We start from the raw sequence: 23,884 nt of genomic DNA on the forward strand, positions 1-23,884 counted from the left end.
CACCTGCTGCTATATCATCCTGCAATGCAGGAATCACAGCTCAAGAATCCCTGACAGATGGTTATACATATAAAAACTCCAATGAAGGAGAGTCCACCACCTTCTGAGGGAGTCCATTCCACTGTTGAACAGCTCTTTACAGTCAGAAAGTCCTTCTTAATGTTTAGTTGGAATCTCCTTTCTTCAACTATGGGGCCAGCAATGAAGGGCAGGTAATATATTTAACAACAACAACCACCCTACCTGGTAATGCTGGGGATTGAGCCAGTGTGGTGTAGTGGTTAAGAGCGGTAGACTCGTAATCTGGGGAACCGGGTTCGCGTCTCCGCTCCTCCACATGCAGCTGCTGGGTGACCTTGGGCTAGTCACACTTCTCTGAGGTCTCTCAGCCCCACCCACCTCACAGGGTGTCTGTTGTGGGGGAGGAGGGGAAAGGAGAATGTTAGCCACTTTGAGACTCCTTCGGGTAGTGATAAAACGGGATATAAAATCCAAACTCTTCTTCTGTGGCCTTTCCAATGTAGCGCAAGCCAGGGATGGTCAGACTGCGTTCAGTAACACCAAACGTCTGTGCAAGGATTGGCAGGGAGCGGGTGGCGCTGTAGTCTAAACCACTGAGCCTCTTGGGCTTGCCGATCAGAAGGTTGGCGGTTTGAATCCGCACGATGGGGTGAGCTCCTGTTGCTCTGTCCCAGCTCCTGCCAACCTAGCAGTTCGGAAACATACCAGTGCAAGCAGATAAATAGGTATTGCTGTGGCGGGAAGGTAAACAGTGTTTCTGTGCACTCTGGCTTCTGTCATGGTGTCCTGTTGCTCCAGAAGCAGTTTAGTCATGCTGGCCACATGACCTGGAAAGCTGTCTGTGGACAAACACCAGCTCCCTTGGCCTGAAAGCAAGATGAGTGCTGCAAGCCCATAGTCGCCTTTGACTGGACTTAACCATCAAGGGGTTCTTTACCTTTTTACCTCAGGGATTGGGGGTGTGAACTGATTGCAAGATCTTTCCTCCCTCAGCACAGACATCATGATCAGCAGTATTCAACAAGACCTAGTACAACACATTCATTTTGTGTAATTACCACCTCAGTTCTATACAGAATCCTCTGTATGTATTTTCACATGCAAGTATTATGATGTGCTATCTTAGCTTTTTCTGCTCCATCTAACCAGAGACAACCTTTATGAAGGAGCTGAATGCGGGATTTAATTTTTTTATTTTTATTTTAAAGGAAGTGGGATGGAGGGTTGTGGCAAGGAATGGACCTGATTTAACATGCAGGCTGGGCACATCAAAAGCCACTTCCCAAGGCATTGCCACTTTATCTTGAATCTAGATGGATTGGTTGCTATTAAAAAAAGGAAGCATTTTTCAGGGCTGAATACCTCGAAAAAGTTCTTTCCTCTGAGCACATTGAACACTTTTCAGCTTTATCATGACAAAGCTTACTTCAGATATTGCAATAAAGGCAAGCCTGTCTTTTTCATGATGGCTGCAGGACAGAAGTTTATTTTCTCTAGAAATTAAATCATGTCCAAACATGTTGTCAGGGAGCTGTTTGCCTAACTCTATTAAATACCCTTTTGTGGACACCTGATCATTATCATCAGAGTCAAGAGGTCATTCTGAACCAGTGGTTCAGTCCGTAACTTCTACACCTTGTTGCCCACAGATAGCCCATGGCTGGATATAAACCCAGAATACATGCTGTTTCTTTGGTATCATGGATCCTGTCCGCACATGCCCATTTTAGGCAGATAAGTAAGTTACTTTGATAACACAGTCCTTTCCTTAAGGATTATGGCTGGGGACATGGGCGTAGGCAGGGGGGGCATGAGGGGGCAATTGTCCCCTCTAGAAGCAGGGCCGCTGGCCAGCCTGCCCCGCTGCCCGCCCGGTGCAGTCTCCCTTCTCCCTGGCTGGCTGTGGGGCGGGTGGAGTGTGGGGCTTTCCCTCCACCTGCCCCAGCGATTGCAGAGGGGGAGGAGGGGATCGGAGCAGCCCGATTTCGGGCTGATCCTGGCTCCCCCTCGCCTCTGCCGATCGCGGAGGCAGAGAAGGGAGTCGGAGCAGCCCGATTTCGGGCTGATCCTGGCGCCCCCTGGCCCCTGCCAATCGCGGAGGGGGAGGAGGGAGTTGGAGCAGCCCGATTTCGGGCTGATCCTGGCTCCCCCTGGCCCCTGCCGATCGCGGAGGGGGAGGATGGAGTCGGAGCAGCCCGTTTTCAGGCTGATCCTGGCGCCCCCTCGCCCCAGCCGATCGCGGAGGGGGAGGAGGGAGTCGGAGCAGCCCGAAATCGGGCTGCTCCGATCCCCTCCTCCCCCTCCGCTATCGCCGGGGCAGGAGGAGGGAAAGCTGGCAAGGGAGAAGGGAGCTTTCCTTGCCCCGCTGTGGCCCCTCCCCCCGTCCCTTGCCCCCACCCCTTGCCCCCCCTGATTTTCATCCTGGCTACGCCCCTGGCTGGGGATGTATTAGGCTCAAAAATGTCCCTCTGAGTACACTGAACGCATTTCAGTTCACCGTGGCAAAGCTTATTTCACATACGGGCAACTCCACATTCACACGTGATCTATTTAAGCCTTTGAGAGAAGTCATCCACAGATTTGGTCAGGTGCACCACTAGTACATGGCTGGCACCCAACTTTCTTTCTCTTTTTCGTCAGATGCAGGCGAGGTTGTAGGTGCCCAGAATCAATGCTTTGAGATGGTAGCAGGCCGGATGACAGTGAGCAAACCAAGACTCAATCTGGAGAGGATGAAATGACTGGAGGTGAATGGTTTGTTCACTCGAATGAATGGGGTTGTAAAGGATCAGGTCCACAGGCTGAGTGTCATTAAAGGTTTAGAGTGGTATTCACCTAATGAACACCATCAGCAGAAGACTTATGCTTGGACTTCAGCTTGTGCAGTGGGGCTTCCCAGCCCCCCCCCCCCACAAAAGGCCTAGAGGGTTGGGAGAACACACACACACACCCTTCATAACAGCATGCAGCAGGAATGATTGTTCTGTCTGGTTGGATGAAATACGGAATGTTTGTATTTCAGCACATCATTGAAGTCCAGGCTTAAACTAGGAGGTGACATGCTAGCTGAAGCCATACCTTGAAAGAGAAGAATGTAGGTAATAATAATAATAATAATAATAATAATAATAATAATAATAATAATATAATTTATTATTTATAACCCGCCCATCTGGCCGGGTTCCCCCAGCCACTCTGGGTGGCTTCCAACAAAATATTAAAATACAGAAATCCATCAAACATTAAAAGCTTCCCTAAACAGGGCTGCCTTGAGATGCCTTCTAAAGGTCTGGTCATTGTTGTTCTCTTTGACCTCTGGTGGGAGGGCATTCCACAGGTAAGCTACAGCTGCTGAAATTCTCTCTTCTGCACCACTAGGAAAGGATCCTTGTCCCCTTTTGTAACTGGCCACCCTAAAGCATAGCAGAAAACAAGCAAACCAGGAAGAGGGAAACTTTGGCTGAACTACAACTGCCATTGCCCCCCCTCCCCCCAGCCAGCACGGCCAATAGTCAAGGCTAATGGAAACTGTAGTCCAATAACATCTGGAGCATCAAAGGTTCCCCACCCCTGAGTTGTGGTAGGAACCCATCCAAGTTAGATGACAAATAGTCTGGTCTCGCTGGTGGAACTAGGTTACATAAACCTCTGGAACAAAGTGGGGGGGTGGATCCAGTGAAAAGATATACTGTAGTATCATCTTTAGGGCCATTTGAGTCTTGCAGGACCTTTGTGAGACTGAGAACAAGTATGGCAAAACAACCAAGATATGTTATTAGCAAAGCAGTTATCACTAAGTCCCAAAATATGTCCAGAAGAGACACTTCTGCAAGACATTGCTTGCATCTACCTGCCTAGTGATTAAGTAATCCTTGCATGCCTCCTGTCTCCTAAAGCTCATGCCAGACAGGTGTTCAGGTACAGGCCTCACCCTGCAGGCCTGCGCCTTTGAGTCCAGCAGGGTCAAAGGTTAGAATTAAGGAAATCTTGCCCTCTGTGTCATAACATCACCATCAGGCTTTACTGTCCACTTCCTCCAAGGCCCTTGATAGATTTAAATCAGGGACAGCAGGTCCTCCAGAATCTGACAGAGGAAAACAGGGGAAGTTGCTTCAAAGGAGGTGAAGATAGGGGTTCGTAGCAAGATAAGGAAACTGTGATCTCTAGCAGCACGCAATGATGAATAATTTTCGAAATATTGGCTTACTATTATTAAAATATATTCACCACCTTTCTACTTTGTATACACAAGGAGGTGTACGGGATTAAAAGTATTGAAATCGAGCTTTCTGTGTGTATAATAATGAAACACATTGTAAAAACAGCAGTGTTTCTACTCACGCTGTAGCTGTCAAAAGGTTGACTTAAACAAAACGGTTTTCACCTGTAGCCTAAAACAAGCAGATCCTTTAAGCATGTATTTTATTGTCATATGGTGGTTTGATGGTGACCTATTGATTTTAGCATGGTTTTGTGAGCATACTGGAGTAGCGGATTTGTAATATGTTTTAACAGTAGATAACGCACAAGGATTTGTGGGGAGAAGGAAGGGGAAGCAAAGGGAGGGGAGGGATTTTTGTATTTCATTGTCACAAGACAGCTCCTTCAAGACTACTGAAAGGTTTAAGCTGCAATGCTGGGAGAAATTGGACTGCAAGGTTGAGCGCATATGATGGCCCACATACAGTGCCGCTCTGTGTCATATGTAACCTCATCCACCAAATTAATATTATTATCACATTTATAGCTCATCTTTCCTCCAAGGAGTTCAAGTTGGCATACATGATTCTCCTCTCTCTCCATTTTAGCCTCACCACAATCCTGTGAGGTAGGTTTGGCTGAGACATTGTGACTGGCCCAAGGTCAATAAGCAAGCTTCATGGCTGAGTGAGGATTTGAACCCTGGTCTCCCAGTTTGTAGTCCAGCGCTCCAACCACTACACCACACTGGCTCTACGAGTTGTTGATTTTTTAAAAAAAACTACACTTCAGGAAAAATACAAATAATAATAATAATAATAATAATAATAATAATAATAATAATGGTTTCCCCAGCCACTCTGGATGGCTTCCAACAGAAAAATAAAACACAGTAATCTATTAAACATTAAAAGCCTCCCTGAACAGGGCTGCCTTCTAAAAGTCTGGTAGTTGTTTTCCTCTTTGACATCTGTTGGGAGGGCGTTCCACAGGGCAGGCGCCACCACCGAGAAGGCCCTCTGCCTAGTTCCCTGCAACTTGGCTTCTCGCAACGAGGGAACCGCCGGAAGGCCCTCGGTGCTGGACCTCAGTGTCCGGGCAGAACAGTTGCAGGGAATAGTTTGCCATCAACAATAGCATTAGGATTGTACTCAAGAGTTGAAACAGTTGTGAAGTGGTAGACCCATGGTCAGATCTCCAAATATTTTTATTCTTAGTTAAAAGCAGGAGTTGGGAATGCTATTTTTTATCAGAATAGTAATACTACTGGGAGGATGTGGTGTCTGTGTAACCCTTTTCCCCGCTTCCATTTTTTTAGATCTAAATTGTTCCTCAGTTGCTACGAGCCCCTCAGAAATGGTAAGTGTCCATCTGTGTTGTGCCTGCATTTTCTTTCTTCTGTTAGAGACCTTATAGCAGTTTTGGGAAGGTGAAATTTAGTTCCCTAAAACAGCACAGATGGGGTGGGGAAGAGTCAAGCCGGCTCCTTTCCTTAGTGCCACAGCTCCAATAAAAATGTGGAGCCCCTCATGGCTGCCTTCAAGCAGAAAAGAGTAAATGTTGAGAGATTCAGATATCACCCTCACCACCTGTATATACACAGCAACCTTTTGCAGCGTGGGCCGGTCCACCGTCCCTCAGACCACATGTGTGGGGGCGGGGCAGACTATATTTTGAAAAATATATATGAACAAATTCCTATGCCCCACAAATAACCCAGAGATGCATTTTAAATAAAAGCATACGTTCTACTCATGTAAAAACACGCTGATTCCCGGACTGTCCGCAGCCCGATTTAAAAGGCGATTGGGCCGGATCCGGCCCCTGGGCCTTGGTTTGCCATCCCTGCAGTATAGCTTTAAAGCACCTTCTTTCCTCTCAAAAAATTCTGGGTGCTGTAATTTGTGAAGGGATGCTGGGAATTTTAACTCTGATGGGTGAACTACAGTGCCCAGAATTCTCTTGTGGGAAGAATTGTGTTTCAAAGGAGATTAAAGATTGGAGCCCGTAAGCCATTCTTAACTGGTGTCTAGCCAAGTCGTGGACACTTTTGCTTGGGATAAAGGCACCTCCAGATCTGTCAATGCCATTATTATCTAAAACGAAACAGATAATAATGAAGCATATATGAAAGGTCCCTAGGATCAATTCCCTGCATTTCCAGGTCGGACTGGGAAATATCCCTGCTTTGCACCCTAGAGAGCTACTGCCAGCCCCTGTAGACAATGCAGAGCTCAGTGGTCTGACTCCCACCAGGCAAGCTTCCTATGTTTTCCGCAGTTACTAATCCAAATGAATCATGCTTGCAGGAGCATGGGAATTATTCCATGACAGAGCCACCCGTTTCCCAGCATAGAAATGATGTTTCCTAAGCAACACAAGGCTATTTTGAAAAGCAAGCGAGAAGGTGAGGGGGGGGGAAACCCTCTCTCCCATTTGCTTTGGATTTTGCTCTTAAAATCTCAAGCGTTGCAAGTGCCTATGAAAAGGTGTGTTCAGCGGCGGAGAGAGAAGACGTCTGTTGCCCTACAGAACGGTATTGATGCTGCAAACAGAGCTCCCAATGTGCACAAGCTCCAGGTCAGAAGGTGAGATTCTGTAACTTCTATTCAATGGCCAAATTGATGGCAAGGTGGGACACTGTGTTCACTTAGGACCACCTGAAGGACGGGTTGTGTGCACTAGACACTTACCCAAGAGTTAGTGGTTCCAACTGTTCATTAGCCCCACTCCTGTGCCTCTAAAACTCCACTTGAAGAAATTTAGCAGGTGAAATTTTTCCTGGCACAGAGGCAAAAGGATGGTTTTGGATTGCAACATAGGGCTGTGTTCTTTCTTTTTCCCCTCTTTTCTTTTTTAAAATCTTACCCACTGTGCTTATAACAGCAGTCTGGCATGCAGAAGGTTGGCAGATGAGGCCAACTTGGGTGCTATTGACATAGGTTTTTATCAGAGTAGACCCACTGAAATTAATGGCCATGGTTAACTTTGGTCCATTAATTACTATGAATAAACTTAGTTGACTGCAATGCTAAGAGAGAAGGAATCTCAGATATAAACCTTTAGAGGACAAATAAAGTTCATTGGGTAGCAAGCTTGTATTTCACAGAATTCTTCTTCAAATTCTTCAACTCTTCCTCAAAAGCTTGCTTCTCTACCCTGTGTGTCCATGTGTATCCAGCGGTAACTCCGGAACAGATTCTGTTCGACTTCCAATATGTTCGGAAACCAAGGCGTGGCTTCTGATTGGCTGCAGGAAGCTCATGCAGCCAATCAGAAGCCCCGTTGGACATTTGGGTTCCAAAGAACGTTAGCAAACCGGAACACTTACTTTCGGGTTTGTAGCGTACGAGAGCCAAAACGTTCCACTTGCAAGGTGTTCGCGAACCAAGATGCGGCTGTATATCATGATGAAAATGCATATTGTTTTGCAAACTGTAAGAGGACAGGTCCCCGTCCCAAGGAGCTTACAATATGGCTACAACATCCCACTGGAAGGACAGCAAAGATGGAAGAATAATCATTTGTAAAATATTACTATCAATAATAATTATTAGTTATTAAATTTGTATACTGCCTTTCATCTGTAAATCTCAGGGTGGTTTACAGCGTAAAACTACAATATAAAAGCCACAAAATACACAATAATATTAAGAACAACAAACCAATAATTCCCCCCTCCTACAACACATTTAAAAGGGCATCGGGTGGCAGTCAACCAAAGGCTTCCACCTGGCACCTGAAGGTGAAAAATGAAGACATCTCAGCTGAGCATTTCACATATGGGCAGCCACCACAGAAAAGGTCTGTTCTTGTGTTTCCACCCTCCGGAGCTCTTGTGGAGGAGGCACACAAAGGAGGACATCATATGATGATCTCAGGGTCCAGATAGGTTCATATTGGGAGAGGCAGCCCTTAAGATGGCAGGAGAAGAATAAAAAAGTACAACCCTAACTCTCAAATACCGTATTTTTTCGTGTATAACACACACACACACCGTGTATAATACTCCCCCTATTTGGGGGGACTCCAAATTAAGAAAATGGGGGGGGGTGATTGCCCAGAGTTGTTGAGCTTTTTTTAGGGGGAATGGACGAAATTCACTCACCCACCTGGCCTACGCTACTGCTTCAACGCGTTGCAAAGTTATTCTACACCAGCTTTTACCAGATGCAAGGAACAAGCGGCCATGACAGACCATATTGCCATGGCTGTTATTGTTGCTTGTATCTGGCAAAGCATTATCAAACTGAACAGCACAGCAGCGGAACCAGGAAGAGGCAGGAATACTTGGAATGCTCACCTGCCTGTTGGAGACAGCGAAATATTTCCCTGAAGTAGGTTGCGGACGATGACACTTAATTGTACTCAAGCCCAGACCTGCACAATGCCTGGAATTGGTAGCTCGAGGGCACGATCATGAAAGGGTGTGCTGCTGGTGGGCATGAGAAGGAGCCAGAGTGCATTGTGAAGATGGTGCCTGCAGGCTACACTCAGCCCACACCGAAAGCAAGAATGTGACTTTCTTTTTACAGCAGGCAACATGCCAGTCGTGTGCTTTAAGCAGGTTTGTTTTTTTAAGCTATGTGGGTTGGGCTGCAGCTGTCAAAAGCATTGCACCTGCAAGTTGCTTAGTGCTTCGCTAACTGGGCTTTTAAGTAGCATTGTCTTTAATTGCACTTAATTAGTTTTGGGTCAAGGCTGAGGCTTTCCTTTGCAGCAGGTTGTGGGGCACAGAGACACACCCCAGGAAGATTTCCCACCTACTTTTTCAGGCAGGAGCATAACTGACTTCCATTCTAGGTAGAGAGTCCACCTGGTGTTCCTGTGCTGCATTTTCTTCTTAGGTCAGGCTCCAACCTCTGTCCTCCCCCCCCCTTTTTTAACCTCACCTCTCTGGGCATGCCTTTAAAAGCTTCATGTACCAATTTCAGCACACCGGGAAGCTATAAAATACATGGAAGCCAGATGGGCTTCCTGATCAGTTGGCAACCCTTTTCAGTACTGGCCCCAACTTGGTGGAACGCTCTTTCCCAGGAGACCAGGGCCCTGCGGGATTTGTCATCTTTCCGCAGGGCCTGCAAGACAGAGCTGTTCCGCCTGGCCTTTGGGATAGACTCAGCTTGACCCCTGTGTTTTTCCTCCCTCATGGCTTGGATTTATGGAATACTTGAATTGAGGCTGCACTTTAAATTTTAATACAGTATTTTAATTGTTTTTATGTTTTATTGTAATTCTGTTGGTGTCAGCCGCCCTGAGCCCGGTTTTTGACTCTGGAAAGCTAACCCATATCATTATAAAGTATTACGATTTTATAATTATTATAAACAGACGTGCTTCCTTTCTGATCTTGCAGTCAAACCATTAAACTGCTTACCTGACTATTCTTAGGTTGCATTCTGCAATTCTGCTTTTACACATCTTAATAAGTATTTCCTAAATCATCTGTGTCATCAATAACTTTTGTTGCGGTGCTGCTGTTGCTGCTCCTGCTGCTTTTAGAATTCTAAGATTGTTCTTTGGTTTACGTTACGTTAGAAAAACACCTGAGTTTTTAAAATGGGCTGGGCCAGGCTGTTGCAGAGTAAATCAGTATAGCAGCAAGCAAGCAGAGTTTTTAGCATGTGCAATGGAAGGATTAGGAGAGACAGCCAAAAATCATTCATAAGAGGCTTGTTGTTGCACTCCTCTCTTCTGTGAAACATTGGAAGATACATGGAGAAGATAAACTTGAAAGTGTGATCCTAAGCACTGTTACCTGGAACTAAATCAGAGTTCAAGGAGCCCGATTCCTGGTAGGTGTGCATCTAGGATTGCAGCTGGAATCTCAGTCTGTAAACAGCGTAGTAAATAAACACCAAGTCTGACTCGGGACGAAGTAGATAGCAGGTGTTTTATGAGCATCTCTGCAGGTTTTGCCAATTGCTCAACTTTGCTCCAGGGAAAGAAGAAGAGAGGAAAAACAAAACTCAATGGCACATACGGTTTGTTCCACCAGTTCTTGCACCTGCTTCTACTATATGCAAATCAGAGCAGGCCTGCCGCCTCATGTCAAGAACGAGTTACGTCTCCTCTCGCCCCAGCCAGAGGCGAGCTCAGAGAAATATGTGTGACAACCGTCTGCGGCCTTCATTGAAGTCAGCAGATAAGGGTGGGCTGATTAAGGAGCCATGACGGCATCGGACATCCCAGCATTTTCTTGGTCCATGCAAGCAGCCACCTAGGATGCAGAATCCAACATGCTTCCACAATGGTGCTCCAGCACAGAGCTGTAGCTGCTGAGCTCATAAAACCCAAAGGCTGTCCATATAAATAAGAGCAGTTGCCACACTTCATGTATTGCTTGCGGCACCGAGTTAACTGCTCCATTTCACACAACCTCCAAGAGAGCATGCACCTTCTTATGCATTGGTTTTTAATAACCAAACTAGAGAAATATTTATGATTAGGATTTCCTATTTAACTGAGACCGCCCCTGTGTGTTTGACAGCTGCCTGAGCGCCTAACTACATGTGAAGCTAATTGGGTCAGTTGCAATCATGTCAACATTTTAATTTTATTTCATTGCAAGCAAGGGGGGGGGGAGGCGGCTGGTTTTTGTTGGAACTGCGATGCACAGGAAGGGGGAGTTTAAACCTTCCCTCACCTGCCTTGATATCAATGAAAATCCCCCTTTTCCAAGCGGTTTGGCTTAGGAAAAGAGTTCCCACTGGTGCCAGTTTAGCAATTCAGCAAATCAAACACACCTTGATACTTTGTCCATTGGGGATCATTTGGGAGTTCCTCATTAGGTTGCTCTGCATTTATACAGTTAGCTAGTTCCTCCCAGCTGCTATTACAGCCAGTGGGGTAAAGGTGTGTGGCTCAAATTCCCGAGAATAGGGATTTGAAAGGCAGGTGGGAGTCACATCAGTTTAGCCCCCTGGGAATAGGGAGTGAACAATGGGTGTTTATTAAGTGGGGATTGGGTGCAAGATACAAGGACTGCATAGGAAAGTGCTGCTCGTATACTCCTAAGCATTACTTCCTTGGACTGAAGCCCCATTGAATTCTGTGGGATTTACTTCTGAGTAAATGTGAGTAGGAGTGGGATGCAAGAGGCCCCAGCCACAGGAGGGTTTGGGTAGGAAGAGAAACAAGTCAACTGTTCATTTGCCTTTTTTTCGTTTTGTTTCGTAGAATCAAAAATAATTGGAATGCAATTTCTGTTTTGGAAGGGATGCTGTGGTCTCCCTCTCCACTCCCACTCCCGGGATCTGGGAATACTCTCAACAGAAAAGAAATCTGGGCTGCACTGGTGAGAAACTTCCTCAGCTCCACCTGTTCCTAGTCCCTCAGCGCCACAGATGTGCATCCCACATCAGAGGACACATAAAAATTTCCCCAACCTTTTCATTGCAACAAGCTAGCTAAGCCCCTTTCAAACATTGGCTGTGCTGTGAAGAAGGACTGCAGCTCTAAATTTAATTCTGACATGACTTCCCACCCAACTCCTCCCCCGCTTTTAAAACATTCTGCCCCAAATTTCCTGGAATAGAAAGTTTTGACATCTTAAATGTATATCCATAGGTTTTTGCAAGTCCTCACTAATAGTATGGGCTCATCTCCAGGCTATTCTAGAACTAGTGGAACCTGCAAAAAAAATTTACTTGTTTTATTATTACATGATTACATGCAGAAGCCTATCAGCTGAAGCTTTTCCTATCATGGAGATAGTGAGGAGAGCAGTTTCTATTTCAGACAGAGGGTGTGTCTAAGGCCCAAGGCCCACATGCTATATTTAATATCAGAGACCTACAATAAATTGTTGCAGCGTGAAGTGCTCCTTGTTCCAGATTCCAGCCACTTAATTCCCTTCACACCCCTTATTTCCTATCCCTCTTCTCCCCAAACTGCAATAGTCAGCCAGACTTCCGTGGCGACTGAGCATTCTGTTTAGGGAGGTTTCCTCCTCTTGTCTCCCCCTCTAAATCTCCCTCCCCTTTCATTTGCTTTGCAAACCTCAGGAGTTCACCAAGCTTGTGCTGCTATCTCTTGGCTGGTGGCACCCTTTTGGTTACGAATGACCATTTTGGTTACATTATGACGCCTGATAATCATAAGTAGAATTAATGATTGCTGACAAAATAAAGTTCCCCACTCGGCCTAGAATTTGCTCCCACGGGAGTCAGGGATGGCCACCAACCTGGATGGCTTTAAAGGAGGATTAGACAAATGGACATGGGACTCAGCTACATTAGTCAAAAAACAGTGTTTTGAATGTGTTATAAACATGCAACACCAGAGAGTATAAAAAAATTCTACATGATTTTCCATAGCATTTTTTTTTAAAAAAAATTGCTATAGCAATTTAATTTCTGGCTTATTTATAGTGTTTCCCCCCCTGTGTGTAGATCCACCCATGGTTACCAGTGGCTACTAACTCTGAATACTATGTTCTACCTTGACTATCGAAGGCAGTATGCTTCTGGGTACCACTTGCTGGAAACCATAGGAGGGCAGAGAGTGCTGTTGTGTTCAGAGTATGCGGACAGGCTTCCCATGGGCATGCGGCTGGCCGCTGGGAGAACACGATGCTGGACAAGATGGGCCAGGGTCCTCCTTATATTAACAGCTTCCTTCCTGGAGCAAACAGCAGCACCTGCAGGGTGGAGGTTTCCAATGTTACCAGCTGAAAATGTGACTAGGTCGATCGTTGCTTTTCTCAAATTGAAGCTGGTTTGGCGGGGTGGAGAACTTGGTATTTCATAAGGAACAACAGGTTAGACATCGATTGGTGACTAGCGTCACGTGTACACTGCTTCCCAGGTGGGACTGTGCTGGATGCGGAATAAACGAGTGTGTGCGCAGCCTTCAAGTGGGGGCAACAACTAACACCCACCTCCGCACCATTGTCTTGATCTGACTCCCTTCCCACTGCTATTTGCGTGTTTGTTTTTAAAGACAGATATATGGAATGCATTTGTGTGCTTCTCTTGTGATGTAGCTGGGTCCCAAGTAAATTTTCCAGGGAGCATAGGTCAATGGCCCATGCTGGGAGAGGGGGCATCAATCATCTCTCCTCCTCCTCCTCCTCCTCCTCCTCCTCCTCCTCCTCCTCCTCCTCCTCCTCCTCCTCCTCCTCCTCTTCCCATGATCCAGTGAGAGAGTTTGCACTATGCCAAGAGAACATGCAGCAGACAGGGAGTCCAGCGCAGCTCGGAATTGCCCTCCCCACTAGCCTGCTAATATCCAAAGTGCCTGTGATAAGAAGCAGTTTCCAGGTTCACAGGTGGGAAGGTGTCAAGTCATACACACGGAACTATAAACCGCGCAGGCTCGTTAAAAGATCAAAGGGGAAGGAGTTTATTTTCAGAGGTCTGTTTCCTCCACAAAGCTTGGTGTCAAGGGGGGGGGGTGCAGAGAGGGGGTGCCGAGGTGGAAAATTGGGGCAGGGGAAAATAGATGGATTATATATAGGTCTTATTTGCCCAAGTGGGGAGGGGGGGAACCTCTTGGTTCCGATTATTACCCCATGACAGAGCACGGATAGGTTGCAGGAAGGCTTAAGTCAGACCCTATCCACAAAAGGCCCATGCCTTAAACATCTGTGCATTAGTACAGGCATAGCACAGCTATAAACTGAAAAATTAGGGTGACTGGCTGAAATAAAAACAGTCTTAACTATAGAACATACGCAGGGAGAGTCCATTTATTTTCCTTTATTTTACATTTAACCATCCCCTTCGTCAAACAAGTGATCTCAGGGCAGAGTACATCAAATATAAAATCAGACTAGCAATAAAACAATTCCAATAAAAAGCATTAAAACAACATGAAGTCAACCAGTATAACCTCCTTACTACAGAAATATGCCCATACGCTGCTCAACGGTGAGAAGACTCTGGTTTAATCGCTGATGTATCAAACTCAAGCCAGTTGAACAGGTCATTGAGCTTCTCGATACTCAGATGAGTGGGGAGCACGAAATATTGCAATATTATAATGAATATGTTTGAGATTTGTTTGAGATTCAACTGGGAGGGGGCCAGGATATACATAATGTTATAAATTTGTGGGGTGCCTGGACTCCCCCTCTAATTCCTGGACCCACATTCTAATTCCAGGGTGTCGGACAGTGAATTTAGCATGTTAAAATGCAAGCTTGGAGTCAGCCTGATGATGGTCCACTAAAGATGGGTCCTTAGCTGGGACAAAGGGAGTGGCCCTGTGCCAGAGAGCAACTGGGAGGGGCCCCTCTCTCAACTCAGAAAAAGCCACTGAAGTAGCATTTCAGAGTTGGAATGAGAACAGTAGTTTTAGGAAATGATTTGGAATGGAGGAGATATAGTTGCAGTTGGTTAAAGGCAGCAAGAAGGAGGATCAGAACACAATATGGGCTGACAGTTTGTATCAAAGGTGGCTGGCAGAAATGGGAGACACTTGGAGTGCCTTGGAGTGTAATGTTGGAAGCTCCTCCATCGTATGCTCAGTTGTATGGATGTGTAAACAAACCATATATCACTATGATTAGTTCCATAGGAAATATGAACCCTGGAATATCACACTGGAATATCACACTGCTCAAGAGTTTGGGGTGGTGTGTCGTCCCCCCTGCTGTAGATATTTAATTGGTGGTCAGTATGTTGCCACCAATATTGTATGAACAGTCTCTATATTGCTTATCTTTAATACAGTTGAGATTTGCTTAGAAACATGTCAGGGTTCCTCCAAATGACCTGTTTATTGAGCATTCGTCTTTATTTGTTTGCACAGAGCTTAAGAAGTGGAGGTTAGTCTATTTCTGCTCTTTATTGAGCATTCATTCACAGGGCAGTTATATGTTAATGAGTCATCACCCTGATTCGCTTGCGGGGGGGGGGCAGGTTGTCTTTCTTCCTGCTCATTTGTTCATTTCACACTTTTCAGTGCATTTCTCCATCAGTGTCCTAACCACAAAAATTCTGGCTTAAAAAATAAATAAATTGCTCTTTAAAAACTGGATTTGTTGCACGACAACAGAGTGCTTTGATCCACTTTGACCGTGCAAACCTAGCTCCAATGCTCTAAGTCTAAGATGAACAGGCTGGTTTGCTTGCATAAAGCTTACACAGAGGTTAGAGTACATCAAGTGAAGAAAAGACGCCATTTCCAAATCAAAAATGGATGGATTTTGAAGCCACAATCACCCAAGGCTTGCTGTTCAAAACTGGACACGTCCACAGCGTTGGGATGCTGTGAATCTTTGTGACTTCCTATTCCAATGTCTTTGTTGCTTCTTGGCTACAGCACTGTGAACATTGTGTCCTATTAGGATTACCTAGGAAAATTCTCAGGGATGATTCACACGCTGGCTGGCACTTTCTTGATCTCCTGCCCTCCTCGGGCAGGAGATATAGAGGCATGATTAGTCGCACCAACAGGGTAAAGAACAGCTTCTATCCAATGAGGGGAATTAAGACTAAGAGAGCTGAGTGGGGGGTGCTCATGTAATCTCACTGTATACAAGTTGTACAAGTGACAATAAAGTATTTCAATTTCAATTTCAACATGCTTGCACCATAAACTTCGTCAGAGGCAGGGAATCCATGTGTTCCTGTTGCCATTGCTTTTCTGTTGTTTCTGGGCAAGGCCAGCTCATGGTGACGTTTTTGCTGTCTGGGAAGAAGGGCAAGATGGCGCCCCTCCCATTCCACATACAGAGGTTGAGTCTTACTACAGCGTGGGAGGTGCACTGGTGTCTTCCACTGTACCTGAAGCAGCAGGCTGGATTAGGGGGGCCAGTGCAGGCAATGCGACAATAGAGAGAGATGGTTCAGGAGGAAGAGTCAGAGGAAGGGCAGTTGCCTCATTCTGCCTAATGGTAGGGCCGGCACTATTTCTGAGCAAAACCTGTGGTCATCTTGGATAAGGAGTTGAAAGGGAGCACCATCACTATTAGCCAGGTATCATTAGAAGGGCTTCTGTGTAAAAGTCCTCATAGGTGTTTCCTATGTGCTTCCAGCGAATGCATCTGTGAGTTGCCTTCCTCATTTCAGTTTCCAGTGGATAATGTTCCACAGTCCACATGCTCTCTTGACATTAGTGCAATGATCTGTGTAGCTATTAGATTATTATGTATTTAATGGATAACTTTTATCACGTGTGCAAGCCCAGGACGGCGCATGAAGAAGTTGATTTCTAACAGTTCCAATGGGAATTGATCTGAACTGCACCTCTCAGACTGAGGGTGCGTACACACTCCCAGCTACACTTCGTCCAATGAACTCCCATGACTGGTTTGGAAAGTGGTGTACACACAACACTGACCACCATCCATATCTATTCCGTCATTGTTATGAAATGCGGTGTTCGGATGCATTTCCCCGCCTCAAAAACAACTTCAAGAAGTGAGCATGCACATGAAAGCTCATACCAATGACAAACTTAGTTGGTCTCTAAGGTGCTACTGGAAGGAATTTCATTTTGTTTCAACTACGGCAGACCAACACGGCTACCTACCTGTAACTAGAACTTCAGTCCAGACTGAGAAAAAGAATGGCCATACTGCATTTTAAGCCAGTGATGTGTACACAGCCTAAGGTTGGAACATTAATATTGTTCGTGTTTTCACACTCCCCTACATTTTCCGATATGGTTCTCGGCTCCAAAAAAAAAGGTACCAAAATAACAATTTGGAGATGAATTACAGTGACATGAAATATGCATTTAAATATGTGTTTTTGGATAAAATATGTATTTAAATACCATTTCGAGTATGAATTGTCATGTGATTAAAAGCAAACAGACCAATGCAGATTAGAGCGGAAATAGGGTGCAACGGACTTATGAATAAACACACATGAAATTGACACACACCAGAAAGTGACGGATGTCTCCATCCCAGGGCGCATTGTACAGTGGCTCTGCTGCTGCTGTTGTTTCATAACTCCTTTCTGCTTGGACCTGGAACTTCCTAACACTCTTTTCTCTGCATCACCTTGGTAGCAGGGCTGTGCCCCCTGTCCCAGGCAGCTGCCTTGCCCCCCTACCCCGAACACACAGAAGTACCAGTGTTAACATTCGTATGGAAATGTGCTGAGGCAGGAAATAGGTAACATCTGTCCCGGAATTCACAGCACCTGCTTCCTCACACAAAGTGTGCTGCTAACCAGGCCCCTCCTATATAGGAGCTGACATTATGCTGTGCGATGCCGTTCAATGCAGCCCAGAGTAACATGGGTTTTTGTCAATGGAGAGAAACAAACATTTGTCTGTTAACAATGCATTCTTGTTTTCGTGTGCACTTCTGACCCTCTATTCACATCCGAAGCAAGATGTGTGCATATACTGTCCTTGCAGTAAATTGCCCGAGACATTACATTATACACACGTTTCAATGCAGCAAAATAAAAGAAATGAAGGACAACATTCAGCTCTCATTCACTCATGCTGGCTTCAATCCAAAATACACCCACTGACATTCTCTGCACCCCCCCCCCCCGCCCCCGCTCCTTTCTTTTAAAGGCCTCTTTTCCACCAAGGTAAACGTGGAGGAGAATTTGGCTATTTTTCTTCACCAGCTTAAGAAATTGATTACTTACTTCACCCTGAGAGCCAATATGGAGCGGTGCTGAGAGATAAGTTGCTGGCTTTCCGCATTCCTTTTCTTTTTGCCTGTTCCTCTGTCTTTAGCAGAAAGGAGGATCTTGCATATTTGCGTGGCGTCTAATGTTGCACACCTGTACACGCCTTTTGGGAGCGAACACACCAGGAGCTTTTGGGGAGCTGGTACATTTGTGCCACGTCCACACCACACATTGAAAGCACTATGATACCACTTTAAACTGCCACGGTTTCCCCCCAAAGAATCCTGGGAGCTGTAGTTTGTTAAGGCTGTTGGGAGTTGCTAGGAGACCCATATTCCCCTTCCAAAGATATAATTCTCAGAAGTCCCTGGAAAAAGGGGTTGATTGTTGAACCACTCTGAGAATTATACCACAGTGAGGGGAATAATTCTGTGGCACCTCTGTGAGGGGAATAGGAGTCTCCTAACAACTCTCAGCACTATTAACAAACCACAGCTCCCAGAATCCTTTGGGGGAAGCCATGACGGTTTACAGTGGCACCACAGCGCTTTCAATGTATGGTGTCAATGTGGCCTAAGGCTGCAGTCCCATATATCCCCTTAAGCTTCTCTTTTTAAAGGCTAAACCTAGCCAGGTATTTCAACCCCCAATCGTAGGATCCAGAGCCTGTCCATAAACAGCTTAATGTGGATTGTGAACCCCTTGCTCCATCTCTAATTCCCCTTTGTCCATGTGGCACCTTGCTCCAACTATAGCAGCCCCACACTTTCTTCACCCTAAATCCAGAGATTCCCTATGCTTTGGAAATCCAAATAGAAGAGCTGCGTCAATTGCACAGGGAGCCTCTGGATTTAGAGAGGAGAATGTGTGGGACCATCATATTTGGGGGGGGGGGAGAGAACGTCGCATGGACAAGGGGAAATTAAGGGAAACACAAGGTTTTCACGACCCACATGAAGCTGAAGCCCCTGGTTCTAGAAGCATCCTCAGAAGATAAATATCCAAATTTGTTTACGTATTTTTATGCTCCGTGCTTCTATGGGTTCCCTTGAAGAGACTACCACCACCCCTGCCACATTGTTTGCATCTATTTTCAGAGCACTGAAAGGAAAAAAAAGAAGAAGAAGCAGGTTCATTCTCCTGAGGATGCAAATTAAATATCCTCTCTCAAAGCACCTGCTGGGGTTTTAGCCATTACCTAAGAAGTTAATAACAAGTGTGAGGGAAACGCACAGGCCATTCTTCAAGGGGAAACTTCACTTTAAAACATTATTTATTCCACCTGTTTCCTGCCTGGAACAAACTGCAGCCCCAGGGTCCCTGCTGTGTCAAGAGAGGAAGCAGCAGAGAAGCCAGAGAGACACAGGCTGGGCTTTCCGGCTATTGGGAAGCCGTTCCTTCTATCTCGTCATTTTTCTTCAAATAAGAAAGAGGGCTACCTCATGAGAATAGCAGGCAGTGTGAAGGGCAAGGATAGCTCAGGGACAGGGAACTTGCGGCCTTCCAGATTTTGTTAGTGATATAGGGCGGTAGTCAACAACCATGTGCCATCAGAGCAAGGATGTTTGCTTGTGCAATGGGACTTTCTTTCCTCTTCTCCCTGTGTCCACACCCTGTGCCCTCCCCCAATCTGCTCCAGAGGGATGGGGGAACCCCTGGAACAGATGTGGTGTGAGTCACGGGGGGGAAGAGATGGGGAGAATGTTCCATTGCGCAAGGAGAAATCTTTTGCACTTGAAATCGGATACTTGGTCCAATTTCAAGTCCATTTAGCTCAGTATTGTCTGTACTACCACCATGTTAAGGGTCTTGATCCAGATCAACCCCCCCCCCTTTGCTGTTTGTCGCAATAAAAACTATGCACATAAAGACAGCACTATGAGGTGGGGGGGGGACCGCTACCACAGATTTAGCGGTGGCATTCCATGGGAGAAGCAGAAATCCTTACACTGCCTTGAACTCCATTCAGTGTAAGCGAAGCACCCAAGAAATGTGAAAGCATTCTATCAAAGCCAAGTGTTATTAAGTCTCCTTATGAACATCCCAATGCTTCCTCATGTTGACATTTCAAGCACACAAATTCCTCCCCCAAATCCTGGGAACTGTAGTTTGTTAAGGGTACAGGGAACGGTAGATCTGTGATGGGGAAACTAAGATTCCCAAGATCCTTTAGGAGGAGTCGTGTGCTTTAAATGCGTGCTCACGGTGCTTCGTAGCTTTGGTGTTGGTGGCGTCTTCATCAGTAGGGTTGCCAGACTCAATAGAGGACGGGACTTCTGTGCCTTTAATTGCCCTGCTCCCTTTTGAGTCTGGAAACCTTAAAGAGAAACCGGCAGACCCTTTGCTTGGAAATTAAACAAAGGGTCTGCTGGTTTCTCTTTAAGGTTTCCAGACTCAAAAGAGAGCAGGGCAATTAAAGGCACAGAGGTCCTGTCCTCTATTGAGTCTGGCAACCCTACTCATCAGACCATTAACTCGACCTGGTCTAATACTATCTGTTCTCACTGTGGCTCAAGGAAGATGTATTTCCTCACCCTTCTACCCATGTGACACATTTAATGGTGCCAGGAGATGCTGGGGACTGAATATTGAACCTTCAGTGTGCAGGTTTGCAGCCTCTGCCCAGCCTCAGAAATAAAACTGAAGAAGTGGAATAGCTCAGTGGCAGAGCACATCCTTGTATGTATATAGAAGATCCCTGATTCAGCCCCTTCCTTTCCTTAGGGTTCGTCCGCGTTTGTCCCATGCCTAGAAAGCTCGGGTCCGAGTGATTTCCCACTTGGCCTGCACTTTCTCGGCACAAGTCCCCTTGCCCCACTCCGTTCCCACTCTTTAGCGCTCAGTCGGAGCAAACATCAACCCAAATTGCTGTTTGTTCCGACTGAGCACTGTGAACCTCCCACAGCTCCATTAATTTCCACAACAGCGCTAAAGAGTTGCTTCCCCTGAGTGGAAGCAGCAGGGCAAGAGGATGTGTGGACAAGCCTTTGCCTTTCTAGTCCACTTTTCTTCCATCATGGAATTCGAGGTGGCGTACATCTAGTTCAGGGTTTCCCAAACTTGGGTCTCCAGCTGGTTTGGGACTACAGTTCCCATCATCCCTGACTACTGGTCCTGCCAGCTAGGGATGATGGGAGTTGTAGTCCAAAAAACAGCTCAGGGAAACCCAACTGATCTGTTTGCTAGGCATCTCCCTTCCAGACACTGACAAGACTCAGACCTGCTTAGCTTCAGCAAGGTGATGACCTCATGTGCCTGCAGCAGCCCATACCTTTGGACCCCTGTCATCTTTGGATATGGGTGGGGGATACTCTTGCTTGAAACTTGGGAGAGCCACTGCCAATCACAGTAGATAATTCTGAAATAGGTGGAGTAATGGTTTGGCTGGGTATAAGGCAGCTTCCAATGTTCCTGAAGACTAAGGCTATGTTTACTCTGGCTCCAGTGCGCTCCCACCACTGGTGTTTGAAGCTGAGTACACATAACTCTAGCCGCAATCCGTATGTAACCTCCAGCTTCTTGATAAATATTCCTGTTTGCTGTGTTTTCCTTCAAATCAGCTTCTGTCCAATTTGAAAATGCAAGCCACGGTCAAGCTGAGTTAAGACAGCCGTTGCACATGCATAGATAAACAGCCTATGAACAGATGACAGTTTCATCAAGTTCAGGGGGGTGTTCCAGGTGTGGGGAAATAGATCAGGCCATGCACACCAGATGAAGACATGCTTGCCCCCTCGCTGGTGTGTAAATGCAACTCGGAATGCAGCAGGGGCAAAGGACCTCACAGCATTTCGAGCTGCTAATGTGTATCATAGCCTAACAGCTTTTGTTCACATCCATCTCTCCAATCGTTTCTCTTAGTTGTTCCCACCCACTGGCCTAAATTCACAGACCTATTTACGTGGAAGTAAGTCCCATTCTGTTCAACAGGACTTACTGTCAAGTAATCATACATAGAACGGCAGCCTTAAATCTGTACAGTGGTACCTTGGAAGTCGAACAGAATCCGTTCCAGAAGTCTGTTCAACTTCCAAAACGTTTGGAAACCAAGGTGCGGCTTTCGATTGGCTGCAGGAAGCTCCTGTAGCCAATCGGAAGCCGCAGAAGTCACATCAGACGTTCGGGTTCCAAAGAACGTTTGCAAACTGGAACACTCCCTTTGGGTTTGCGGCATTCAGGACCCAAAACATTCAATTGGCAAAGCGTTCAACTTCCAAGGTATGACTGTATTCTCCTATGGGCAGGGAGTACACAATAGAGAATTGCTCTTTTCTGCTTCTGCTGCTCCATAAAGCACAACGAACAATCTGATGTTCCTATATAAATAATAATTGTGATTATTTATACTGAGGTTGGTGTTTACTAGACTTGTGTGTGTGTGTGTTGTTGTTGTTGTTGTTTTAAATTTTTTTAAAATATTGGCTGGTTTGCTACATCTTCCTTCAGATGGGATTAAGTGTGTTCTGTGTACGAACATTTCTGAACACTTCCCACAATGTTTTTCTATTATAAGTTCCTCCAAAACCCCTCTTAATCTCCCTCCCTCCCCAACTGCACACTTCGTGATTCATAAGTACAGCTCATCAACCCTTCTTTGTAATACCCTGAGGGGATGTCCAGCTCACGGCCACATCTGCAAACGAACCACAATTAAGAATGGCAAATTGTTTTTTAGGTAATGGTGAACACCTGCAAGCACCTCCTAGTAAATCAGTCTGTAGGAGAGACATACTGTGGGGATTTCTCTCTCTCTCTCTCTGAGAGGAATTGCTCTTCCTTCCTGAACTGCCCCCATTGTCCAGTAAATTTTGCCAATAAAACAACCATGTTCAAATTAGCAGCATGCCAATTGGAGAGAGAGAGAGAGAGAGAGAGAGAGAGAGAGAGAGAGAGAGAGAGAGAGAGAGAAGCCCTGAGTGAGATGTTCTAGGTTAAACCAGCAGGAAGGATTTGACTCACTGTTTGGGGGGGGGGGCTGGAAAGAAAACTGCAGAGGTAAAATATTTCCCACACAATTGAGAGTGCAATCCGATGTCCAATTTGAGCAGTCAGTCCCTTTTTTGGGTTGAATCTGCCCACTTCAGTTTCTCATTTTTCCAATCTTAAGTTTGCCACATTTCTGTATCAGTTTCCAATTATTACTATTTTTAGGGGGGGGGGACATCCTCCTGACCATTCATGCTTTCTCCTAATATATGCGTTTTTGTATCAAATTCTCTGTTAAAATGTGCTTTTGTACATCAGGGCTTTTTCTTCAGACGGAACTCAGCTCTGGCACCTCTCAGGTGGGCGCCATTGCCATTCTAAAAGAACAAGGTGAGTTCAGGCACCTCTTTTTCTAGAAAAATAGCACTGTTGCATATTATTTTCACTATTATATGATTTTTTTATGCACACTTTCTAAGATGCATATTTTTGTATACATAGGGTCACTCCAGAGGATTGTGGGAAATTAAAATAGCAGCTTGCAGACGGAGTGGGCTGGCATGGGGAACTCCACGGCCAGCATCTGTGCAGTTGTTATATGATGCCAGCTTCTGAAGCCAAACATGAGCGAAACACCTGCACTCCTTCCTTTAGGACTGGAAGAAACCTTGCTGCAGACCTGTATCAGTAGCCCTTCCAAGAAGCTGTATATAACCTTGCAAATCAATCAATTAAGTTATCAATAGCTGCATGAAAAATGAATTCAATCGACCAGTTTTCAGACCACAATTCATATAGCCTGTGATTAGTATGCCTTTAAAATGCTACTGTCTTCCAGGTTTTCTACCCCCAGCTACCCTAGTGCTGTTCAGACTTGTTTACAATCCTAGTTCCTGCATATGCATTTTTACTAATAAATAAAGCTGTCTGGCCTGCCCTTGTGGCATGCGGTGTGTGAGCTTTCATGCTGCCTCTCATGAGCGGTGCATTAAGGTTAATTACAAGATCATTAATTGCATCCCTCTAATACCACAGAGAGGCTTAGTTTCCCCCCCCATTCCCTGAAGCAATTATGTCAGCAAAGAGCAGCTTAATTGCTTTATTAGAGGCACGCATGGATGTGTTACAGCCTACAGAGATCTCCAGGTTAGATAAGAGGCAAATATATTAGCAAGGGTCAGAAAGCTGCT

General features: G+C 45.7%; 1 long non-coding RNA gene across 1 annotated transcript; it reads left to right on the top strand.

Moving 5' to 3' along the window:
* Positions 1-8,715: 8,715 nt before the first annotated feature.
* LOC148685147 (uncharacterized) lies at positions 8,716-23,649 on the top strand. Its single transcript, XR_015950915.1, has 4 exons — positions 8,716-8,788; positions 11,401-11,518; positions 23,013-23,084; positions 23,196-23,649. It is a non-coding gene; the product is annotated as an uncharacterized LOC148685147 (long non-coding RNA).
* The last annotated feature ends 235 nt before the right edge of the window (positions 23,650-23,884 follow it).

The sequence above is a fragment of the Zootoca vivipara genome, chromosome 7, assembly GCF_965207765.1.
Source record: "Zootoca vivipara chromosome 7, rZooViv2.hap1.1, whole genome shotgun sequence".
In the NCBI taxonomy this organism is placed as follows: Eukaryota; Metazoa; Chordata; class Lepidosauria; order Squamata; family Lacertidae; genus Zootoca; species Zootoca vivipara.